This window comes from Bufo bufo, chromosome 9, assembly GCF_905171765.1.
Source record: "Bufo bufo chromosome 9, aBufBuf1.1, whole genome shotgun sequence".
Taxonomy (NCBI): domain Eukaryota; kingdom Metazoa; phylum Chordata; class Amphibia; order Anura; family Bufonidae; genus Bufo; species Bufo bufo.
Genome location: NC_053397.1, coordinates 43,542,821 through 43,567,143, shown reverse-complemented (window position 1 = coordinate 43,567,143; position 24,323 = coordinate 43,542,821). Strand labels below are relative to the sequence as shown.

The 24,323-nt window shown below is 42.8% G+C and overlaps 1 long non-coding RNA gene across 1 annotated transcript; it reads left to right on the top strand.

Moving 5' to 3' along the window:
• Nucleotides 1-10,554: 10,554 nt before the first annotated feature.
• Nucleotides 10,555-15,524, top strand: LOC120978583. The gene is made up of 3 exons (XR_005774128.1): nucleotides 10,555-10,606; nucleotides 14,621-14,665; nucleotides 15,510-15,524. It is a non-coding gene; the product is annotated as an uncharacterized LOC120978583 (long non-coding RNA).
• The last annotated feature ends 8,799 nt before the right edge of the window (nucleotides 15,525-24,323 follow it).

Below are 24,323 nucleotides of genomic sequence, written 5' to 3'. Positions count from 1 at the left end.
AATCTAGAAAAGAAATACTCGAGTCACGGCACAGCCCTAGGGAGCGCCAGAGCAGAAATCGCCACCTTGAACTAGTCAGAACTACTACTATTCTTCCCATCTGCACTTTCCCAACAGGTCGCTGCATGATCAGCACATAGGCACAGAATTAAGAGGCACTGCTCCTATATCCAGAAAGTGGGTCCCATGACCCCCATCTTAGGCTGAGTTCACACTTTAGTTATTTGGTCAGTTATTTCTATCAGTTTTTGTGAGCAGAAACCTACTCATAGATAAGGTATAATGGAAAGATATTCACCTGTTCTGTGTTTTGACCCACACCTAGTTTTGTCTCACAATAACTGATGGAAATAACTGACCAAATAACTGAAGTGTGAACTCTGCCTACCGTTACCGGCCTTACTCGGCCACTGTGAAAAAGACAGATGTGTTCCACTATGCCACTGTACTGATTTGGTTTGGGGCTACTCTTAAGGGCAATATACTGGTACATCACCCTTTAAACACTATACAGGGATCTCGACTCCGCTGCAGGGGAAACACCAAGCCACTGCTTCGTGGAGAAGTGTGAGTTCAGAGGCTGCTGACCCACTTGCAGAACACTAAAGAGTCAGGTAAAACTGTAGTCAAAGAACAAGCCGAGGTCAAGGCAGCCTTCATAGGAGCAATCTATTAAACAGTCCAAAGGTCAGGGTAGGAAGCAATGCGTCAAATACAGAAACAGGCAGGGTTCCATACCTTCGAAGGAAAAGAGCTAACTAAAGCCTATTGCTAAGGTACCTTCCCACAGGGAAAGGTGCCTTAAATACCCTAATGTGGGCAGGCATTGGCTGGGGAGGTTTTTGCCTCCCATGCAGCAGGTCTTGGTTTTAAAGAGGTTTTCCCATGGCTAGGATATGCCCCCATTGTCGGAGAGGTGCAGGTTCCAGCAGTGGAGCCCTGAAAGTCGTGGAGGGCACACTGCGCATGCGCTATTTCCGTTGGCCCCAGAGAAATGAATGGGAACGGTGGCTGCGCAAGCGCGGTGCGCTCCCATTCAGTAATATGGAGAGAGCGTTTGGTGGTGGCCGAACCTGGATAAACCCGGGGTCCTCCAGGCCACCACCTTCCCTGCTCCATTCTCGATGTAGGTGCAGGACCTATCAGACAATGGGGGTATATCCTAGCCCCCCTTGTCTCAGATGGGAATACCCTTTAAGCCCTGACAGTTACAATATGGAAAACAACAGTAATAAAAGATAAATATATGGAAGGAGTGGACTTTTGAACTTTGCATTGGGGCCCCATGTTTTTTGTATAAGCCCATTGGTGAAAATCTCTTTAAGGAATTTGCGCAGATTTATTTCAGTAACTAACCATAAAATAACTGGGGCGTGCCATGTTTCTTTATTGATTGTGGACTGTGTGATCTTTATTGTGCACCAGTTACAATCACTTAGCTGTAGAGCAATGGGGCCTTCCCGTTTAGGGAAATGTCTGCTCCCACAGCAACTCCCTTAGCTCTCCCCCTATTGATCAGGCAGAGCGATCCAGGAGCACAGCATGGTTCTCTCTCTTTCCCCTTCACGCACTTATCTCTGTGGTCAATGCAGAGAGGAAATAGGTAGCGGAACTATCAGTTGTCGGCCTTCTGCCTGAAGAATGCTGAAGCCTGGAGACGTGAGTAACCACTGGATCCTAAGTAAGTACTGCCATCCACTAAACGTAACCATTTGACTGACTACCCTAGAACACTGATACTGTAATTAACCCCCTGAGTGATATAGACCTCACTGCCTTAGTCCACCATGAATCTTTTCTTGAACACTTTCATTGCTCAAAACCTCCAGAGATAGTGGAATTAGCCCCCTGAATGCCCTAGATCACCAAGGATGTCGACAGTGAAAATATTAACTGCCATAGACCACTGGGCATACAAAGATTAAAGGGGTATTTGAGTAGACATCGGTACTTGAAGCTTACCCTAGGCCAGTGACATAATGTTCATCGATCATGTGGCTTAGGTGCAGCTCAGTCCCGTTCGAGTGAATAGGGCTTAGCTGTGATACTATGCAATGTGTGGCCCCGTGCTTGGTAAGGCTGCAGTGCTCACAGGAGAGACAGATGATCGTCGGGGGTCCCAGAATTCTTACCCCACTGATCAGATACTTGATGGCCTATCCAGAGGATAGATCATCAGTTAGAAAGAATCGGAAAACAACTTCAACCCCTTCAATGTCCAATACCGCCAGGGATATAGAAGATTAAAACCTTCAGTGCCCTAGACCACCAGGGATTTATACATCAACATTCACTCTGCTAGACCTAATTGCTGTTTAATACTATTTACCTGGATGCCGTATGGTCCTGTATATCTGACAGCTTTATACCTAATTATTAGGGTGCGGTGCACACATTTGTAGATGATACAGTACTATATTGAACAGAAGTAGCATAGAGATCCTAAACTCTGCCTCCCAAGAGCTACAAAGGCTCAGAGGGCTCAATGGAAACAAGTCAATATCTTCATTACATTGGAAATGGATGCCCCACGTGAATATCAACTAAAGGGATTAGTGGTTAAAATAACAGTATCATTTTAATCCCTTGGGCACAAGTCATACGATTTGTTTTGTTTTAAGTAACGTCAGTCATTTTGTTATTTATTATTTTTTTAAACATACTTTTTATTAATTTTCCATAAAATTATCAGTAATACATAGCTTGCATAAGATTACATATATTCATGTGATCAAGACAATCGTGTAGTACAGATCATTCAGGTATACAACACAAACCCCTACCTTCCCCCCTCCCCCCTTCCCTAACTGCTGAAGCTGACAGTATACAGTAGTAACCTAATTGAGTTACTAGAATAGATTCCTCAAAACCTAAACTCCTGTTTCATTCTATTACCATCTCTTCAGTTAGTTTATTTTGCGACCATAACCATTGTACGACCCTAACCTCTATGTTTTGTTCATATCAAATCCCTAGTGTCATCTCCGGAAAAGAATGTGAGTATAAACGTAAGCCATTTTGCCTGGGATCTTTTTGTGGCTTTCTGTCCCTCCTGTCCGCCGCCCATTTATCTGCCAGTATACAGTTCTTTGTATGTTTTGTTATTTCATCAATTGACGGAATCGTTGGTTGCAGCCAATGTGTTAGAATGCATCTTTTTGTGGCTAGCAGAACTACCTGTACCGCCAAGGGAACCCGAGGGCCTGTAGCTTGGAACAGCAATTCTTTCGGATCCATAGATAGGTTCGTTTTTAACTTATTATTTAGTTCTCTGATTATCTTTTGCCACAATTCCCCAATTTCTCTGCATTCCCAAATGCAATGATACATGTTCGCATCTGGAAGCAAGCATTTAGGGCAGGCGTTCAGCCTTTCACTAACGGCAATAGTAGTGTTACCTTTAATATCGAAGCCATATACCGCTCTATGCATCAATTTAAAGTGAGTCTCCCTCCATATTTCACTAGATACTGCTTTACGTACATTTTCCCATCCCCTCAATATATCTTCGGTTTCTACTTTAATGTTTGGTCCCCCTGTCCACTTCTTAAAGAGAGTATCCACTATGTCAGAGGAGAGTGTTTTCCTCACCCTTTGATATAGGGAGGCTATGGAGGGTTTGCCATTGCTAGGAGATAGTATACCATCAAAGTCATTTAGGGCTCTTTCACACCTGCGTTATTGTCTTCCGGCATAGAGTTCCGTCGTCGGGGCTCTATGCCGGAAGAATCCTGATCAGGATTATCCCCATGCATTCTGAATGGAGAGTAATCCGTTCAGGATGCATCAGGATGTCTTCAGTTCCGGTACGGAACGTTTGTTGGCCGGAGAAAATACCGCAGCATGCTGCGCTTTTTGCTCCGGCCAAAAATCCGGAACACTTGCCGCAAGGCCGGATCCGGAATTAATGCCCATTGGAAGGCATTGATCCGGATCCGGCCTTAAGCTAAACGTCGTTTCGGCGCATTGCCGGAGCCGACATTTAGCTTTTTCAGATTGGTTACCATGGCTGCCGGGATAGTCCTGACAGCCATGGTAAGTGTAGCGGGGAGCGGGGGAGCAGTGTACTTACCGTCGTTGCGGCTCCCGGGCGCTCCAGAGTGACGTCAGGGCGCCCCAAGCGCATGGATCACGTGATCGCATGGATCACGTCATCCATGCGCATGGGGCGCTCTGACGTCATTCTGGAGCGCCCCGGGAGCCGCACGGACTGTAAGTATACCGCTCCCCCGCTCCCCGCTCCTACTATGGCAACCAGGACTTTAATAGCGTCCTGGGTGCCATAGTAACACTGAAAGCATTTGGAAGACGGTTCCGTCTTCAAATGCTTTCAGTACACTTGCGTTTTTCCGGATCCGGCGGGCTACTCCGGCAAATGGAGTGCATGCCGGATCCCAACAACGCAAGTGTGAAAGAGGCCTTAGTGAAAATTCAGAAACAGTATTTTTGAGTCTCTCTTTCAAGAATCTCATGATCTGATGGTATGCCAAAAAGAGCTTCGAGGGTATACCATATATTGATTGCAAATCAATGAATGAGTAGTATTGCGCTTTCTGTTTATCCCATAAATCCGAAACCTTGTTTATCCCTTTACTTTCCCATTCTATAAATTGCTTGTTCAATGACCCTGATTGGAATTCTGGATGCCGCCATAGAGACAAGTATTTTGACATCAAGAAAGGGAGTTTATACAGTTTCCTGACTACCTTCCAAGCCGCTACTGTAATTTTGATATATATTAAATGTGAAAGGACATTGTGGTTTTGGCACCGGATAGTCTTATTATCTCCATCTTCCACCGTGAGTGACTTCAGCCCCTGAAACTGTATAAAACAGGAGCCGTAGGCAGTTGTCATCAGTAGCTTCTGGTGAACTCCCAGTCTGCACAATGAAGAGCATCGCTGTCTTTTTGCTGGTTGGTCTCAGCCTTTTCCATAATGGTAAGATACCTAATTATTAACTACTACTGAATATCTCATGACACCGTACATTATACAATAGTAATAACTGAAGGTGCATGGTCTGAAAAGTTATTTGCTGGTCTCTATCTTTAGGCTGCTAGTTATTATTTACTTCATTATTGTCTGTCTGGTTGATTTCTCTTTTTTTAAATTCAAATAATGTTTATTACAAATTTTTCTTACTTTTTTCTCTTTACAAAGCATGAATACATTTGAAATGCCAACACCTTACCCCCCCCCCCTCCTCAATCTTCTACGGTTCATTTCCCGAATGCCATCCATGAAAATCGGGATCAATTCAGACTCCGAACATCTATGTATTATATTCCAATAGTTCATCGGTTCCCAGGGGCCTCCCTGCCACCCTCTCTTAACCTAGCCTTTGATTTACGTCCATGAACCAGTCAATGGGTCTACACTATGTACCCAAGGTCTCCAGATTGTATAGAATGTACCTAATTTGCCCCCTTTTCTCCCATCTTTCCTTAATACGTAATGGAAATTTGTTACAGTATGAAGTTAACAGGGTTGAATACACAAAAGCTATGTAACCCTTTCTATCAGAGGAGGAGACAAGACTATCCAAAATTATATTAGGTTAAATAGTTAAGAGTTAGTTAACTTCTGTTGCAATATAGCATGTCTCAATTGCAAATATTGAAAAGACATGTCTCGGAAGCTTAAACTTCTCTCGTATATTTTATTAGAATCCCCAGACATAACTTGTGCTATGGTTAGAATACCATGTGCTCCCCATAACCCAAATCCCACTGGTTTAGCTAACTCTTTAAATTGAGTATGGCCCCTTTCAGACGAGTGACTTCCACACATCAGACTCGCAGCTTAAGGCCCCCTGCACACGAACGTGTGCACCCCGTGGTCGTGCTGCGGGCTGCAATGCACGAACACAGTCTGTGGGGCAGCCGCAGCGGATCGCGGACCCATTCACTTGAATGGGTCCGTGATCTGGCCGTTCCACAAAAAGATAGGACATGTTCTATCTTTTTGCGGAACAGAAGTACGGGACGAAACCCCACAGAAGCACTCCGTAGTTCTTCCGTAGGGTTCCGTTCCATGTTTCCATTCCGCACCATTCCGCATCTCCGGATTTGCGGACCCATTCAAGTGAATGGGTCCGCATCCGTGATGCGGAATGCCCACGGAACGGCACCCGTGTATTGCAGATTCGCAAATGCAGTCCGCAATACGGCAACGGGAAGCACACGTTCGTGTGCAGGGGGCCTAAGCATGTGGCAGCTCCCGTCCTGACCACCCAGCACTGATGGGGGTCACATAGCATTATACTGATTTATGATGGTATGTAACCCTTACAGCTCTGGAATGTATTGTATACAGTAACATCAGGTCAGTGTTATCCAATACACTTCAAACCTCTTTCTCCCAATAGTACTGGCCATAGGTCCTGATAAAGTTCATAACCACAGGGAGAGAATACACTAAATCTCCTACAAACAATATCATGCCGTCTGCACATAGCGCCTAACGTTCATCTATAGCTCCATGTTGCAGACCAATATATTCCTTTTCCTGCCTAATTAATATTGCCAAAGGTTCAATTGCTATTGTGAACAGAAGAGGGGACAGAGGGCAACTCAGTCTGGTTGATTTCCAACTCGTATCCAGGTTGAGGTTGCTGCTCCATCCATTCACCATGCTATACACTGCAGCACTGATTGCCAAGATTTCCTACTGTTTAAAATAGCATCTTGACAGCAGGTTAGAGCACACAGTGGATTTCCATGACAACAATGATAGACTGTTTCTAAAGTAGCATGTAAACCAACAGTGATAAATTGACATGCATATGTTAAAGGGGTTTTCCGGGCTAAAAGTATTGACCTGTCCTTATTATAGGTCATCAATATCAGATTAGTGGGGGTCCGACACACCCACCAATCAGCTGGAACTAACACAGAGGACTGAGCCAGAAGCACAGCACCATTCTTTGTCTAGTGGCCATGTTGGGTTATTGCAGCTCAGATCCCTTTCATTTGAATGGAAGCCGAGTTGAAGTAACTGGAAAAAAAAAAACCTTTAAGGCAAATCATCGATTAATCAGTATCTGGGTATAAAACCAAAGGCTGCAAATGGCAGCTCGCTGTGGAAGCAGCCTTCATATAACGGCTTGTATGCAAAAATGTCAAAGTAATACCTGTAACAATCCAGCATACACTGTTTTCTTGCTTGACTTAAGGCTCGTATAATTTTATTTGAAATTATAATTTTTCAGGAAACTGCCAAAGTGGTGATAATACTCAGGACCCCGTTTCAGCCATCATTAACTGTTTGGCTAAAGTCATTAAGGTATTTTTTGTTTTCACTCTAATGAATTAGTCATTAATGAACTGGATGGAATGAAAAATCATTTCCACGTTTGTTTCTCAGCTGATTTATTGAAACCTCTGTATAAACCTCTGTGATACTGACAGCGTGTCATGGACTTCCATGGGCAGCTGCTTATATATTGATCAATCATACTACGATTACATGGAAAATATGTTTCACATTCTGTATGTAATATGTCCTTAAAGGGGCTCCAACCATGAAAACCGCTTCTAATGTTATATAACAGAAGTCGTACCCACCTTGCTGACCCCCCGCTATTCCTGTTCTGATACTTCTCAGGTCTCTTCCTAATTTTCCTTCTAATGCCGGGATATGGGGGATGGGGGGGGAATCTCTGCCACCTTCTAGAACATTTTTACCACCTAGATATACCACCTTTAATGCATTTTTTTACAGTGGGATCCTATTCTATAACATATGCCATTGTATGTCTATACAATCCAAGAAAAGCCTCATACCCAATGTGAGGAGAGCCTTAGTTGCCTTCGTTGAGACTTCAAATTAACGTTGGCATGACCTTTGGCTAAGGGCTCATTCACACGACCGTGGTTTGGTTCCGCATCTGAGCCGCATGTTTTGTGGCTCGGGTGCGGACACATTCACTTCAATGGGGGCGCAAAAGATGCGGACACCATTCCGTGTGCTGTCTGCATCCGTTGCTCCATTCCGTGGCCCCCGAGTCATGTCCTATTCTTGTCCAATTTGCGGACAACAATAGGCATCTCTATAAAGGGCCATCCGCTCCATTCCGCAAATGGCGGAAGGCACACAGGCGGCATCTATGTTTTGCGGATCCGCAAAATATGGCACGTTCATGTGAACAAGCCCTACAGCAGAATAAGTACTTAAAGAGGAGCCGTCCCCTCTCCGGACACATCTGATTTAGTAACTACTTGCATTCCCCATGTAATAACAGTTCTGGGGCCTCTATTCTTATGACTCCAAGTAGTGTCATTCCTTTATTATTCCTGCTAGAAGTAATGAATGAATTACTAGCAGTTTGCCACGAATGTCCAGCTGGGTGTTACCAGTCAGGTATGTCGGGGTGGTGTCCTTGTGTGACACCACCCAATCAGTGTCAGACTGTGTAGGGACCCCCCCCCCCCCCAACTGGTAACACCCATCTGGATCTTTATTGCAAACTGCTAGTAATTCATTCATAACTTCCAGCAGGAATAATAAATACATGGCACAACATGGAGTCAAAGGATTAGATGTTCGAGAATTATTACATGGGGAATACAAGTAGTTACTAAATCAGACCTGTCAGGAGAGGGGACGGGTCCTCTTTAAATGCATATTTACAGTATTTCTTCTGGGCACTGAAGGAACATCTCTAACTATATGTACGGATTTTACATTATTGCATATAGAGATAATGAACAGTATTAGGCCTCTTTCACACTACCGTTTTTTTTTTCCGTTTTGTGGGCCGTTTTTTGCGTTCCGTATACGGAACCATTCATTTCAATGGTTCCGCAAAAAAAACGGAATGTACTCCGTATGCATTCCGTTTCCGTATTTTCGTTTTTCCGTTCCGTTGAAAGATAGAACATGTCCTATATTTGGCCACAAATTACGTTACAATGGGTCCGCAAAAAAAACGGTACACATACGGAAATGCATCCGTATGTCTTCCGTATCCGTTCCGTTTTTTGCGGAACCATCAATTGAAAATGTTATGCTCAGCCCAATTTTCTCTATGTAATTACTGTATACTGTATATGCCATACGGAAAAACGGAACGGAAAAACGGAACCGAAACGGAAACACAACGGAAACAAAAAAACTGAAAAACGGATCCGTGAAAAACGGAACGCAAAACACTGAAATCGACATACTGTAATGTGAAAGAGGCCTTATACTAATCTTTATTACTTTTATCTTGTAACAGGAATCGCCCGAACTGATTAAACAGCTCCTAAATATCACATGCCTGCTTGGCAAGGCACAGGTAATGTACTGTATATTATTTTTGTAAATATTATATATATTATTCATTGTATATACAGTATACATCCCCTGGGTCTCCTCAATGAGAACAGGTCTGTAGGTCATTAGTGCCCTCTAGTGGTGGCTGCATGCAACCACAAGTCTACTTTTAAGGCCCCCTGCACACGAACGTGTGCGCCCCGTGGTCGTGCTGCGGCCCATAAAATGCGGGCCGCAATGCATGGACACAGTCCGTGGGGCAGCCGCAGCGGATCGTGGACCCATTCACTTTAATTGGTCCGCGATCCGGCCGTTACGCAAAAAGATAGGACATGTTCTATCTTTTTGCGGGAACGGAAGAACGTGTCGAAACCCCACGGAAGCAGTCCGTAGTGCTTCCGTAGGGTTCCATTCCGTACCATTCCGCATCTCCGGATTTGGGGAATGCCCACGGAACGGCGCCTGTGTATTGCGGATCCGCAAATGCGGTCCGCAATACGGCAACGGAGTGCACACGTTCGTGTGCAGGGGGCCTAAGTGAGAGACTCAGAGCTTCCCTAAACAAATATATTATGGAATTAATCATCTCTCACCTAAAATGGAGTGAGGAACATTAACAAAAAGGTGACATACACTTGACATAGAGAGGAGAGCCCAATCTGAGCACTTCTGTGGTGTCCCTATAAATTAGATATATGCCCTGATCCCATTTTTGGCAAAAAAAATACTTTATCTGAATGTGTCGTTACCGCTACATTCATAAATGAAAGGCTTATGATCTCCTGTGTCCTCGCACTCCTGGTTCAGTGTCTTCACGGAGCGTACAATCACAAATCTATCATATTGGTCAGAATACTCCAAAGACACACTGATAGGGACCTTAGATTGTGAGCCCCATTGGGGACAGTTAGATGATAATGTCTGTAAAGCGCTGCGGAATATGTCAGCGCTATATAAGTGTTTAAAATAAGTAAATAAATATTGTATATTGTCGTATTAATTTACCTCTTCATCAATACTGAAGTCTACATGGCAACTAAACGCATTTTTGCTTCCTTTGTACTAGAATTTTGAAATCCTCCCTGTGTCTTATTGTATCTACTTGAAAATACTGTGTGTGAACGTTACGTTGGTTCGACGACCAATGTGCCGCACACTACATGGTCCTGCAATATAATTCTAGAGAGAATGGACAATTACAACGTACAGGCGGTGATTATTGTAACGATTATTGCTCAATAACTAAAAAAGAGTCCAACTATGACTATCCTTTATTCTTATTATCACAGAATACAAAAGATCCTGAAATTATCAAGAACGCTTTAGAAGAATTGAAAAAGTTGGTGGTAAGAAATGCTTTTAGATGATGTGTTCCAATATGGTAAAAAAAACAACATAGTAGAAACATACAGGATGATGCTACGTCCTAATAACTTACCCAGTAAATAGGTAATGCAGTCGGTTTTAGTGCAGTACAGGCTGAGGAGCTCAGATGATACCACCGAGCAGGGCCACGTGTATTATTATGTGGCAGTTACTGGTCCTCATCCAGGTTACCTGCCCTATGACAGGATCTCTCCTTTCATGGAAAAGTGGCCGAATGTTCTTCTAAAAGGTTGCCCTTATGCACTTCAATGCCATTATTTCCCATAAAATATACGTACCCCATTGTTTTAGGCTACACCTGAGTTTGGGGATATGACTTCAAAAGGTGCTGCCCAACCTATCGTAACCTGAGAGCCACATTCAGCACTTGGAAATGGTGACAGGCCACATTCAACTCCACCCTTTACTCGCCTTCTTCAAAGCGGTTGGAGGCTTTAAGGAGAATCTGTCACCCTGATTTTAGACTATGATCTACATTACTGCATGAGTAGTACTGCAGATAAGGAGTCCAGATCATTCCTTTTTATTTTCCTCCTGCCCCCCATTCCCTCGCTGTCAGCGCTCAGAGCTGCATTAAAACACATTGTCAGGACTGCTGTGCATGCGCACAGGAGTCCTCTCCATTATGTTAGCACAGCAGTCCTGACAATGTAATGGGGGAATGGGGGGCAGGAGGAAAATAAAAAGGAGTGATCTGGACTCCATATCTGCACTACTAAATCTCTTTAAAGTTTAACTGCCATTTATTTTCTTCTAATGTGTAGGGACAGTGATAGGGAACATGTTTCTAATATATTTTATTTAGTGAAGTACATTTATATTAGAAATTTACCTTCTGACATCCCTGCTAGTTTGGATACGTAGAACTACAGGTAACAGCACTCTGCTAGTCAATTGCGCAAAGATATAAGCAAACATTAAAAGAATAAATGCTTGGGGGTCATACTTACTGCAAATGCAGCTAGAAGCTTTTTGCGAATATAATTGATCAAAAATATTTCGGGCCCATCTACCGGTCGTCAAGGTCGCTTCTAATCAGATGGGTCCTACTCTGACATGCCTCTCCTGGGCTTACAGCCTACAATCTGGGCAAAGTAGTACCAAGCTGCATCCTACACATGCCTCTCCCAGGTTGTGAGCCTGCAGTATGGGCTGGGTAGAATACAGCTGTACAAGCTATCTAATTAAAAGCACATGGTAAATGGGCTGGTGGTGCACGGTTCAATCTCACCACCAGGGGGAGCCACTCCCCTAGTGGCAGTGACAATGGGGAAAAAATAAACGAACCAGCACCTCCACAATAAGTGAATATAAGAACGCAGGTGCACGCTACCTTGGCTAAAACACACTTGGATACGTAGAACTACAGGTAACAGCACTCTGCTAGTCAATTGCGCAAAGATATAAGCAAACATTAAAAGAATAAATGCTTGGGGGTCATACTTACTGCAAATGCAGCTAGAAGCTTTTTGCGAATATAATTGATCAAAAATATTTCGGGCCCATCTACCGGTCGTCAAGGTCGCTTCTAATCAGATGGGTCCTACTCTGACATGCCTCTCCTGGGCTTACAGCCTACAATCTGGGCAAAGTAGTACCAAGCTGCATCCTACACATGCCTCTCCCAGGTTGTGAGCCTGCAGTATGGGCTGGGTAGAATACAGCTGTACAAGCTATCTAATTAAAAGCACATGGTAAATGGGCTGGTGGTGCACGGTTCAATCTCACCACCAGGGGGAGCCACTCCCCTAGTGGCAGTGACAATGGGGAAAAAATAAACGAACCAGCACCTCCACAATAAGTGAATATAAGAACGCAGGTGCACGCTACCTTGGCTAAAACACACTTGGATACGTAGAACTACAGGTAACAGCACTCTGCTAGTCAATTGCGCAAAGATATAAGCAAACATTAAAAGAATAAATGCTTGGGGGTCATACTTACTGCAAATGCAGCTAGAAGCTTTTTGCGAATATAATTGATCAAAAATATTTCGGGCCCATCTACCGGTCGTCAAGGTCGCTTCTAATCAGATGGGTCCTACTCTGACATGCCTCTCCTGGGCTTACAGCCTACAATCTGGGCAAAGTAGTACCAAGCTGCATCCTACACATGCCTCTCCCAGGTTGTGAGCCTGCAGTATGGGCTGGGTAGAATACAGCTGTACAAGCTATCTAATTAAAAGCACATGGTAAATGGGCTGGTGGTGCACGGTTCAATCTCACCACCAGGGGGAGCCACTCCCCTAGTGGCAGTGACAATGGGGAAAAAATAAACGAACCAGCACCTCCACAATAAGTGAATATAAGAACGCAGGTGCACGCTACCTTGGCTAAAACACACTTGGATACGTAGAACTACAGGTAACAGCACTCTGCTAGTCAATTGCGCAAAGATATAAGCAAACATTAAAAGAATAAATGCTTGGGGGTCATACTTACTGCAAATGCAGCTAGAAGCTTTTTGCGAATATAATTGATCAAAAATATTTCGGGCCCATCTACCGGTCGTCAAGGTCGCTTCTAATCAGATGGGTCCTACTTTGCCCAGATTGTAGGCTGTAAGCCCAGGAGAGGCATGTCAGAGTAGGACCCATCTGATTAGAAGCGACCTTGACGACCGGTAGATGGGCCCGAAATATTTTTGATCAATTATATTCGCAAAAAGCTTCTAGCTGCATTTGCAGTAAGTATGACCCCCAAGCATTTATTCTTTTAATGTTTGCTTATATCTTTGCGCAATTGACTAGCAGAGTGCTGTTACCTGTAGTTCTACGTATCCAAGTGTGTTTTAGCCAAGGTAGCGTGCACCTGCGTTCTTATATTCACTTATTGTGGAGGTGCTGGTTCGTTTATTTTTTCCCCATTGTCACTGCCACTAGGGGAGTGGCTCCCCCTGGTGGTGAGATTGAACCGTGCACCACCAGCCCATTTACCATGTGCTTTTAATTAGATAGCTTGTACAGCTGTATTCTACCCAGCCCATACTGCAGGCTCACAACCTGGGAGAGGCATGTGTAGGATGCAGCTTGGTACTACTTTGCCCAGATTGTAGGCTGTAAGCCCAGGAGAGGCATGTCAGAGTAGGACCCATCTGATTAGAAGCGACCTTGACGACCGGTAGATGGGCCCGAAATATTTTTGATCAATTATATTCGCAAAAAGCTTCTAGCTGCATTTGCAGTAAGTATGACCCCCAAGCATTTATTCTTTTAATGTTTGCTTATATCTTTGCGCAATTGACTAGCAGAGTGCTGTCACCTGTAGTTCTACGTATCCAAGTGTGTTTTAGCCAAGGTAGCGTGCACCTGCGTTCTTATATTCACTTATTGTGGAGGTGCTGGTTCGTTTATTTTTTCCCCATTGTCACTGCCACTAGGGGAGTGGCTCCCCCTGGTGGTGAGATTGAACCGTGCACCACCAGCCCATTTACCATGTGCTTTTAATTAGATAGCTTGTACAGCTGTATTCTACCCAGCCCATACTGCAGGCTCACAACCTGGGAGAGGCATGTGTAGGATGCAGCTTGGTACTACTTTGCCCAGATTGTAGGCTGTAAGCCCAGGAGAGGCATGTCAGAGTAGGACCCATCTGATTAGAAGCGACCTTGACGACCGGTAGATGGGCCTGAAATATTTTTGATCAATTATATTCGCAAAAAGCTTCTAGCTGCATTTGCAGTAAGTATGACCCCCAAGCATTTATTCTTTTAATGTTTGCTTATATCTTTGCGCAATTGACTAGCAGAGTGCTGTTACCTGTAGTTCTACGTATCCAAGTGTGTTTTAGCCAAGGTAGCGTGCACCTGCGTTCTTATATTCACTTATTGTGGAGGTGCTGGTTCGTTTATTTTATCCCTGCTAGTTTGACACAAATCAGTATGTTGAGCGCTGTAGTGAACGATCCTGCCGTATCCCCCGTCGCATTTTTTTTTAAACAAATTGCTTAAATTCAATGAATTTCCTTATTTTGCAGGAAGATAAATGCCCCGAAGCGAATGCAGCAATTAACAAGTTATCTGTAAGTCTCACTGTTTCTTCATCACGGGTCGAAAATAATACTTCAAAGAATTAAAATAAGTTTTGCTATCCTTATGAAAACTAATTCATGGCTAGTTGGACATATAGAATCTGCCCCAGTGACCAATATTATTAAATAGATTTTTCTACCAAAACAACCCCTTTTGCAAATACAGGGGCAAATGCAGCTCATTCCCTGGCAGAGGGGAAATGTGATATTACTGTACATTCAAGTGACTGGACACCGTGTAATATATGGTTGAACCGCGTCCTTCAGAGCTACAGCTCCTTATTGTAGCAGCTTTCCGTTCTGAGGAGCGGTTTCATTGAGGGGCTCCCTCTGTATGATGTCCATATGAGCGCTCTGCTCTAACAAGCAACCCCCTTATACTACATGGCGACCTTGTCTAATCTCCACAAGGAGAACTGTGCCCCCTACCAAGATCTTCAACAAAACAGTGATACCTGGGTATTATGGTAGTACTATGGACACTGATGTTAGTGGGATTATACAGTACTTAGGTAAAGTGCAATAGATTCTTCTTAAAGGGATCCTTAAGCACCCAAAGAGTTTGTCCCACTTGGGAACTTAAAGGGAACCTGTCTCGTTGAACATAGAGTCTGCTGTATATTTTCCCCAAAAATGATATATCAACCTGCTCAGCTCCTCCTGTAACGTACTGCCAGCAGATAGGACTCCATGCTCAGTGTGACATGTTCCCTTTAATATCATTTGTCATATTATAATCTTAACTCAAAATAATACGTGTACTGTTCCCTTCTTTTGTAATAACAGTTCTTCCTTCCTTCCTTTCTTCCTCCCTCTCTCTCTTTCTTTCTTTCAGGGTGGTTCAGACGAGGACATTGCTGAAGCAGTAGATAAGATTAAAAATGCGCTGCAGGGTATTTTGGTAAGTTGCGTTTACCACTTGTATGAAGCTACTTTATTACATGAATGCAGATGTGTGTGTCTGGGTTAATAGTATTGTACTCCCTACGTCATTTCTATCTGTCATTTCCATCTGTTTGATATTGTTTCCTGAGGCGATGTAAGGTAATTCAATCAACTTTATTCAGACACAAACAATATGACAAAGGTTAACAACTGTCATATCTATGTAGCCTGCAGGTGGCAGTAAACATGTTAACATGTATAACTCCTAACATCCTCCCTTTCTTGTGAAATCAAGTAATATATAACATAAGATGATTGGATACCACAATACATTCCAAAGGTGACAATGTTTTTTATAATGTATCTAGCCTACAAAATCCTTATATCTTGTTGGTGTCCTAATAACCCTAGTTCTAGTACGTCTTGGTGTGGCAGGAGCTTCACATTGTTGCATATGATCATCCATCCCTGTTTCTTCAGGAGTTGTCTCATCTGGAGATGTACCTGGTGTAATCACTTCACTTATTTCAATGTCAGATTTGTCATCTGCAGTCCTCAGAAACTTCCTATTCCTTCTGTACAACTGTCCATTTGCTTCCACTTTATAAGATCGTGGAGCAATTTTCTCCAAACAAATACCTTGTCGCCAAATTTCATCTGTTGACGACGGCGATGGTTGTATTCGCACTGGCTGACCAATGCTTAGTTCGGGAAGTTCCTTGGCTCCTTTATCATAATATGCCTTTGCTTTTTTGCGTCTTTCAGTTAGGTTCTCGACCACTCCTTTTATAACCTTTGGAAACAGCAGTTTCTGAGCAGTCGGAAGTAAAGTCCTGGTCCTTCTTGACATTAGCCGTTGTACAGGACTACTGCTGGTGCCTTCTGATGGGGTATTTCTCCAGTCAAGAACCGCTTTCCAGATATCCTTGTCATCTCGTTTAGCTTTCTTTATGAGTGTTTTTGCTATTTTTACAGTAGCTTCAGCTTTACCATTGGACTGACTGTGATATGGGGATGATGTAAGATGTTCAAATTCCCACTCTCTACAAAATCGTGCAAACTCTGAGCTGACAAACTGTGGTCCGTTATCTGTAATTACAGAATCAGGGATTCCATGTCTGCTAAAATGTGCTTTGCAACCATCTATAATTGTTTTAGAGGTGGTATCAGAAACTAAATCAATTTCCCAGAAATCTGAATAATAATCAACAATTATTAAGTAATCTTGTCCTGTTAAGGAAAATAAGTCCATGCCTAGTTTGCTCCAGGGTAGAGTGGGCAATTTGTGAGTCATCAGAGGTTCTTTTGTTTGTTTACGCATATACTCATTGCAAGTATTACAGTTCTTTATTGCCTCTATAATCTCTGGGCCAATGTGTGGCCAAAAGATGACATCCTTGGCCTTGCGAAGGCATGCTTCTATTCCTAAGTGGCTAGAATGAGTCCTCGCAATCATTTCTGGGCGCATGTTTTTTGGTATGATGACTCTGTGTCCTTTATACAGAATTCCATTTTGTATGCTTATCTCATCTCTAAAGCCCCAGTAGTCCCTGATACAAATCTGTATTTTTTCTTTTTGGTCTGGCCATCCTGTAAGAACAGTAGTTTTTAACCCCTTAGTGACCAAGCCTGTTTGGGCCTTTATGACTAAGCGTTTTTCTTCCTTTTTTTATGGTCTCGTTCCAAGAGCTATAACTTTTTTATTTTTTCATCCATATAGCTTTATGAGGGCTTGTTTTTTACGGGACAAGTTGTAGTTTTTAATGGCGCCATTTTGGGGTACACATAACTTTCTGATTAACTTTTATTAACTCTTTCTGGGAGGGAGATAGGGAAAAATAGCAATACTGCCACTGCGTTTTTACATTATACATTTTTTGGCGTTCATTTTTCGGTACAAATAACATAATATCTTTATTCTCTGGGTCAGTACGATTACAGTGATGCTAAATACTTATAATTTTGTTTACGTTTTACTACTTTTTTTGCAATAAAACACCTTTTATTAACCAAAAAAATTATTTTGCATTGCCACTTCACAAGACCCATAACTTTTTTTTATTTTTTTATATGGAATTGTGTGAGGGCTTGATTTTTGAAAGACGACTTGTATTTTTCATTGGTATGATTTTGGAGTAAATGCCGCTTTTTGATCGCTTGTTATTACGTTTTTTTTCGGTGGAAACTAAGAATAAATTCGAAATTCTGTCTTTTTTTATTTTTTATTTTTTACGGCGTTCACCATAGGGGATAATTTATGTAATATTTATGTAGTCCCGGTCGTTACGGACGCGGCAATACCAAACATATGGGGGATATTTTCTTTTTGCAATTTTTTTCATTGAAAAGCGTATTTTCAATGGAAAAAAAAACATATTTTTTTATTTTATGGAATTTTTTTTATTTAATAAATGTGTATTTTTTTTCTATTTTTTTTACTACTTAATAGTCCCACAAGGGTACTATAATATACAGTATTTTGATTGCTTTTAAAATGTAATGCATTATCTCTATAATGCATTGCATTTCAATAGCAATGCTATTCGAACATTGACCAGCAGGCTGCGCCAGAGAGGCACAGCCTGCTGTAAGTAACGGAAGACAGGCTCGGGGCCCTGATCGGAAGCAAGGTAAGCTTCCCAGCACATCAGCACCCCGCAATTGCATTTTCGGGGTGCTGATGGGAGACAGAGGGAGTCCGCTCCCTCTGTCACCACTTTACATGCAGCGGGCGCCATTGTGCCCGGCATGTAAAGGGTTAAACAGCCCGGATCGGCACTCCTGCCGTTCCGGGCTGTTAGAGCAGGGACCCGGCTCTCATGTGAGAGCCAGGTCCGCGCTCCCCGCTGCACGGGGGAGCCGTGCAGCGCTTAAACTGGGCCGCCGTAAAAACGCGGCAGCCCAGCCTAAGGCCCCTTAGTGACCGCCGTAAAAACACGTATGGGTTGTCACTAAGGGGTTAATGCTCTTCCAGTTCCTTAGAAAAGGCATCCTCTGATTGCATCAAGAAAATCTCATAATCTGGGGTGTCCTTGTCCATTGTTTTGTGAGGTAATGCTGCTCTTGATAAGAAGTCTGCAATATACATTTCTGATCCTTTTTTGTAAACCACATTAAGGTTGTATTTTTGCAACTGTAGCATCATGCGCTGTAGACGTTTTGGTGCTACTAGGAGAGGTTTTTTAAAAATGCTCTCTAAAGGCTTATGATCAGTCTCAATGTTAATAATATTTTTTCCATGTAAGTACTGATTAAACTTCTGGCATGCATATACAATGGCAAGACATTCCTTTTCAATCTGGGCATATCTTTGTTCTGTTGAAGACAGTGTACGTGATGCAAATGTCACTGGCTGACCTCCTTGCAAAAGTGTTGCTCCAAGACCTTTTTCACTGGCATCACATTGGACTGTTACTTCTTCATTGACATTGTAGTATCTCAAAACTGGATGTTTAGTAACAATATCTTTTATTTGCTTGAGGGCTTCATCATGGCTGGATTGCCAGGCCCACAAGCTGTCTTTGTCTGTCAGTCTGCGTAGTGGTTCACATACATCCGAAAGATGTGGTAAGAATTTTGAAAGGTAGTTTACAAACCCTAGCAGTCTCTGAACTGCTTGTACATTGTCAGGCTTTGGTACCTCTAAAATTGCTCTGACTTTTTCTGGATCAGGACGCAGGCCTTCTGCTGTGAGTAAATGTCCCATGTATGGTACCGAAGATAACCTCAATCTCAGCTTTTTTTTATTGAATTTTAGGTTCAGCTTTCGTGCTCTCTTTAAGAGTCCAATCAAATTCTTGTCATGATCCTTTGTGGCCTCCTCTGTAGTGTCACCACAGCCATACACCAATATATCATCTGCAATAACTTCCACTCCGGGCAGGTCTTCTACTGCTTCATGTTGTCTACGTTGATATTCTTCTGGTGCAGTAGCAATCCCAAAAGGCATGCGTAGCCATCGGTAACGCCCAAAGGGAGTCCAGAATGTAGTGAGATAACTGCTTTTAGTGTCCAGTTTTACTTGCCAGAAGCCATTCTTAGCATCTAAGACAGAAAATACTTTTGCATTTGTTAAACTTGGCAGGATTTCCTCTATAGTGGGCATTGGATAATGTGAGCGTTTTAGTGCTTTATTTAAGTCTTTGGGATCAATGCATATTCGCAGCTTGCCTGGTTTCTTAACAGCAACCATACTACTTATCCATGTCGTAGGTTCTATGACCTTTTTTATCACTCCCAGTGTCTCTAATCTCTCTATTTTCGCCTTTAAGTCTGCTTTAAGTGGAGCCGGCACTCGACGTGGTTGGTGTTGAACAGGAGGTATTGCTTCATCTATTTCTAGGTGATACTCTCCAGGTAGACACCCTAGTCCTTTGAAAATGTCTCTATATTCAGTTGTGATCATTTCATAAGAAAAGGGTGAAGTTGTAGTTGTTTGCTGGTCATCATGTAATAATACATTATGTTCTACATTCAGTGTAAGGAGGCCCATTTTCTGACATGTTTCAGCTGAGAGAAGTGGTTTGTGTTTACCTTGGACAACTTGGAATTGCAGTGGATATGTTTTATCTTTATATGTACTATTTAGATTACATTGGCCCATAGGTATCATATAGGTATCATTGTACCATTTTAATTTGACATTACTCTTCTGTAATGTTGGCTTTCCTTCTTTAACAATTTTGCAATAGTCTTTGTATGTCATAAGGTTGCAGGTGGCCCCACAGTCTGACAGTGTAACCTTTCCCCTGCTTCTCTGTCAGTGCTGAGTTCTAGTGGTACAAACCACTGTGATCCCGGACTGCTTACTGCTCCTATTTGATGAATAATAGTGAATACTGATTCTTCTGAGCTGCTGCTCTTGATCTGTGCAGCCATATGTATTCTGCCATGTGCTTTCTGCCTGCATACTCTAGAGTCTAGAAAAATGTTTTTGCTTTTTGCATTTACTGCAGGTTTCTCCATATGCAGGACAGTGGTCTCTGCCCCAGGGGTGGTTGTTTCCACAGTATCTACATCTGATTGTTTTTACTTTGCTTTCTTTCATGGGCTTTTTATATGTTCTAGCAGTATAATGTACAGCTTCAGTTTCACTTTTGCTTTCTTGCATTGCTTGTATTTGCATTTCTGTAAGTTCATGGCTTCTACACATATCAATGGCTCTCTGTAGGTTCAGGTCTGGTACTCTGAGCATTCTCTTTCTTGCATTAATGTCTTTTGATCCCAGAACTATTCTGTCTCTGATAAGTTCATCATGTAATACTCCAAACTCACATGTAGCGGCGAGCTGCCTCAGTCTAGTCACATACTGATCTATAGTTTCCAATGGGCCTTGGTTTGTGGTATTGAATATGTACCTCTCATAAATGATGTTACGTGAAGGCATAAAATGGCTCTGTAATGCATCCAGAGTTTTCTCTATGTCCTGCTTGTCGGCATCAGAGAGTGAGAGGTGCTGATAAATACGCAGACCGCCTCTCCCCATCACTGAGCGCAGTGTCGCTATCCTTACCTTGGGGTCTTTCTTATCAAGTTCAGTTGCCACCTCATAATCTTCCCACTGGGATTTGAAATCTGTCCAGTTAACTGCCAGGTCCCCTTTACAGTCCATGGCAGACGGCACAGGGAAGTTGTTTGCAGCCATTTTCTTTAACACGGTGTGTATCTTATTAATAAATTACCAGAGAAACTATTCTTGTTGGTCTTTTGTTCTGATATTAGGACTTTAGTCGTTTCTAAAACACCAAAGCCCTCTCCACTTCTGACACCATGTTTCCTGAGGCGATGTGAGGTAATTCAATCAACTTTATTCAGACACAAACAATATAACAAAGGTTATAAACTGTCATATCTATATAGCCTGCAGGTGGCAGTAAACATGTTAACATGTATAACTCCTAACAGATATAAAGGCTTGGCTCAGACACTCTCTTCCTTCCTATATTTTCAATTAGGGTGTGTTACAGGGGTTGTCCACGATAACTAAAAAATCTCTGACAACCCCTACAAATGCTTAAAATAAAAATCATGATATACTCACCCCTTTCTCCATCTCTGTTGTCTGCGGCCCTGGTCCGCTCCTCCTCCTGCTTCTTTACATACTACAGCGGGGGGGTGCAGGTATACGGCATGTGACCACTGCAGCCAATCACTGTCCTCAGTGGGCTAACGGTGAGGACAGTGTTTGGCTATGTCCACGTCACTGTGCATGACTTATTATTTTAAGCAATACTAGGGCTTGTCTGACATATTTAATCATCTTGGACAACTGAGCTTTTACATAACTTTTGATATTTCATAGTAACATATCTAAGGTTTTGATCAGTGGGGTCTGAGCGCCAAGACCCCCACTGATTGCTAGAACCAGGGGAGAGAAGGACTCACTCGCTGCAGGAGATGGGCTCAATAGAAGTCTCTGGGCCAGTATCACTTCCTTCTCCTGCAGCGAAGAGATAGAACGTGCTATGTGAGAGCATCTCTATCCTGGTTCTAGAGATAGGTGGGGGTCTCTGCACTCAGACCACCAGCAATGAAAGCCTTTGATATTTCGCTATGACATATGAAAAGTTCTATGAAAGCTCAGTGACCCCTTTAACCAGAAAGAGGGGATCCCCCCCAGCTTGGATCCTGCACTTTTGGTTGAACCAAGATCTGAACCCAGCACAGTTCTCAGCTCTGGACAATTGCTGGTGTGCAATGGAAATTAGACACCCATTCAGTGTATGAACTGTGTGCGATACCGTCAGCTGGGTGATGATGGGGGCTCCGTGAGCAGGATCTCTGACAAACCTGCTCATCTGAAAAAAGGTTGTCCAGACGGACTTCCCCCTTTACTAATAAATAGTTGTTTTGATTTTGATAACATTAGAACATGTCGCCAAATGATGTAATTATGTATCTTTATGATTTCCTAGAGTGTTTATACTCATTTTGTATTCAAAGTTTTCTGATCCCTGGTGACACCAAATAATCAATGATGTTCTGAAAACACAATGAAAGACGCTTTAGTGTTTAGTAAGCAGCAGTCTGTCTCCTGACTTTACAATGACTTATTGATAAAAAAAAAACTTATATCTTCCATCTCTCTAGAATACCAATCTAAAATTACCCGAAAACACCTTGGATTGCCTTTGCACAGTAGTAAGTTTATTATTCAATACGTTTCCTTAAATCCTGTTTTATGTCCACATCGTGCTCCTCACTACAATGGACTTCTGAAGGTCCATGAAATAGCAGGCCTCCACAGCAATGACTTATTCCATACCAATAACAAAAACCGGGTCACACCTGTCCATGGGTTGTCTCAGTGAATAGGACTGAGCAGCAACACCACATACAACCACTGGACAGGAGTGCCACTGATTTTGGATGCAAGCAGCCATGTTTGTCTAATACTAAACGGCCTCTTTAACATTAGATTATGGGCAGCTTAAAGGGGTTGTCCCACGACAAATATTCTACAGTTTCCAAACCAACACTTGGATCTGAATACTTTTTTGTTATTGCATATAATAAAATTTTTAGCATAGCCACTGAGTTATTCAATAAAATATATCTGTATAGCACCACCTGCTGTTTGTTTTTTCTTGTTTCTTTGTCTTGCTCACTGAGATGGCCGCACATGCTCAGTGTCATCCTTCAACTGCCTCCTGAGCTGTGATAGGGAGAGAGCTGCAGCAGAAGGGACACACCCCCTGAGCCGCAGCAGAAAAGACACTCCTCTGCCATCCTAATATAAATCACAAACACACAGCAATACTACTATATGAGCAAGGGTGGCATGTTTGGAAAAAAAATTTAGCAAAAGCACACATCTCTTTTTTCCGCTTGCAAATAATAGAATAATCAGAATTATTTTATCCCATATGGCTTTTTTGATGGCAGAAACAAAAAAGGTATGGCTTATGTAATGCACTGTTGAAACAGTGAAATGAAAATCGCCATGTTCTTAAAAGGGTTATCCCATGACTAATGTAAAAAATGAAAATCTGACATCTTATACTACTAACTAAGCTAGTACCAGTCCTCACCTGACATGGATCCAGAGATCTCCCTATTCATTGCTTTGATTTATATCAAGCTGGCAGCTCAGGGGAGTGTCTTTTCTGCTGCAGCTCAGGGGAGTGTCTTTTCTGCTGCAGCTCAGGGGAGTGTCTTTTCTGCTGCAGCTCAGGGGAGTGTCTTTTCTGCTGCAGCTCAGGGGAGTGTCTTTTCTGCTGCAGCTCAGGGGAGTGTCTTTTCTGCTGCAGCTCAGGGGAGTGTCTTTTCTGCTGCAGCTCAGGGGAGTGTCTTTTCTACTGCAGCTCAGGGGAGTGTCTTTTCTGCTGCAGCTCAGGGGAGTGTCTTTTCTGCTGCAGCTCAGGGGAGGGTCTCCTTAATGCTTCAGTTCTTTCCTTTCCACAGCTCAGGAGGCAGTTGAAAGATGAAACTGAGCGTGAGCATCTAAGTAAGCAGGACAAAGAAATGAGAAAATAAGTGGCGCTATACAGATACATTTTATTGAATAACTTAGTTGTCTGTAAATACATAATTTCCGGCAGGTGCCAACATCCTACCTCCCCCAAATGAAAGGTTCAGCCTCCTCCCCGCCACTCCAGTCCTGCTCCCGTGTCTCCATCTTTCAGTCCAGGGTTTGTTACAAATGATGTATTCCCGGACAACCCCTTTAAAGGGGTTAAAGTGAACATAAACTTCGGACATGGCCTCCTCTTCCTTACTAAATGAATCATTCAAATGTATTTATTTTTGCTTTACAGATAAACGA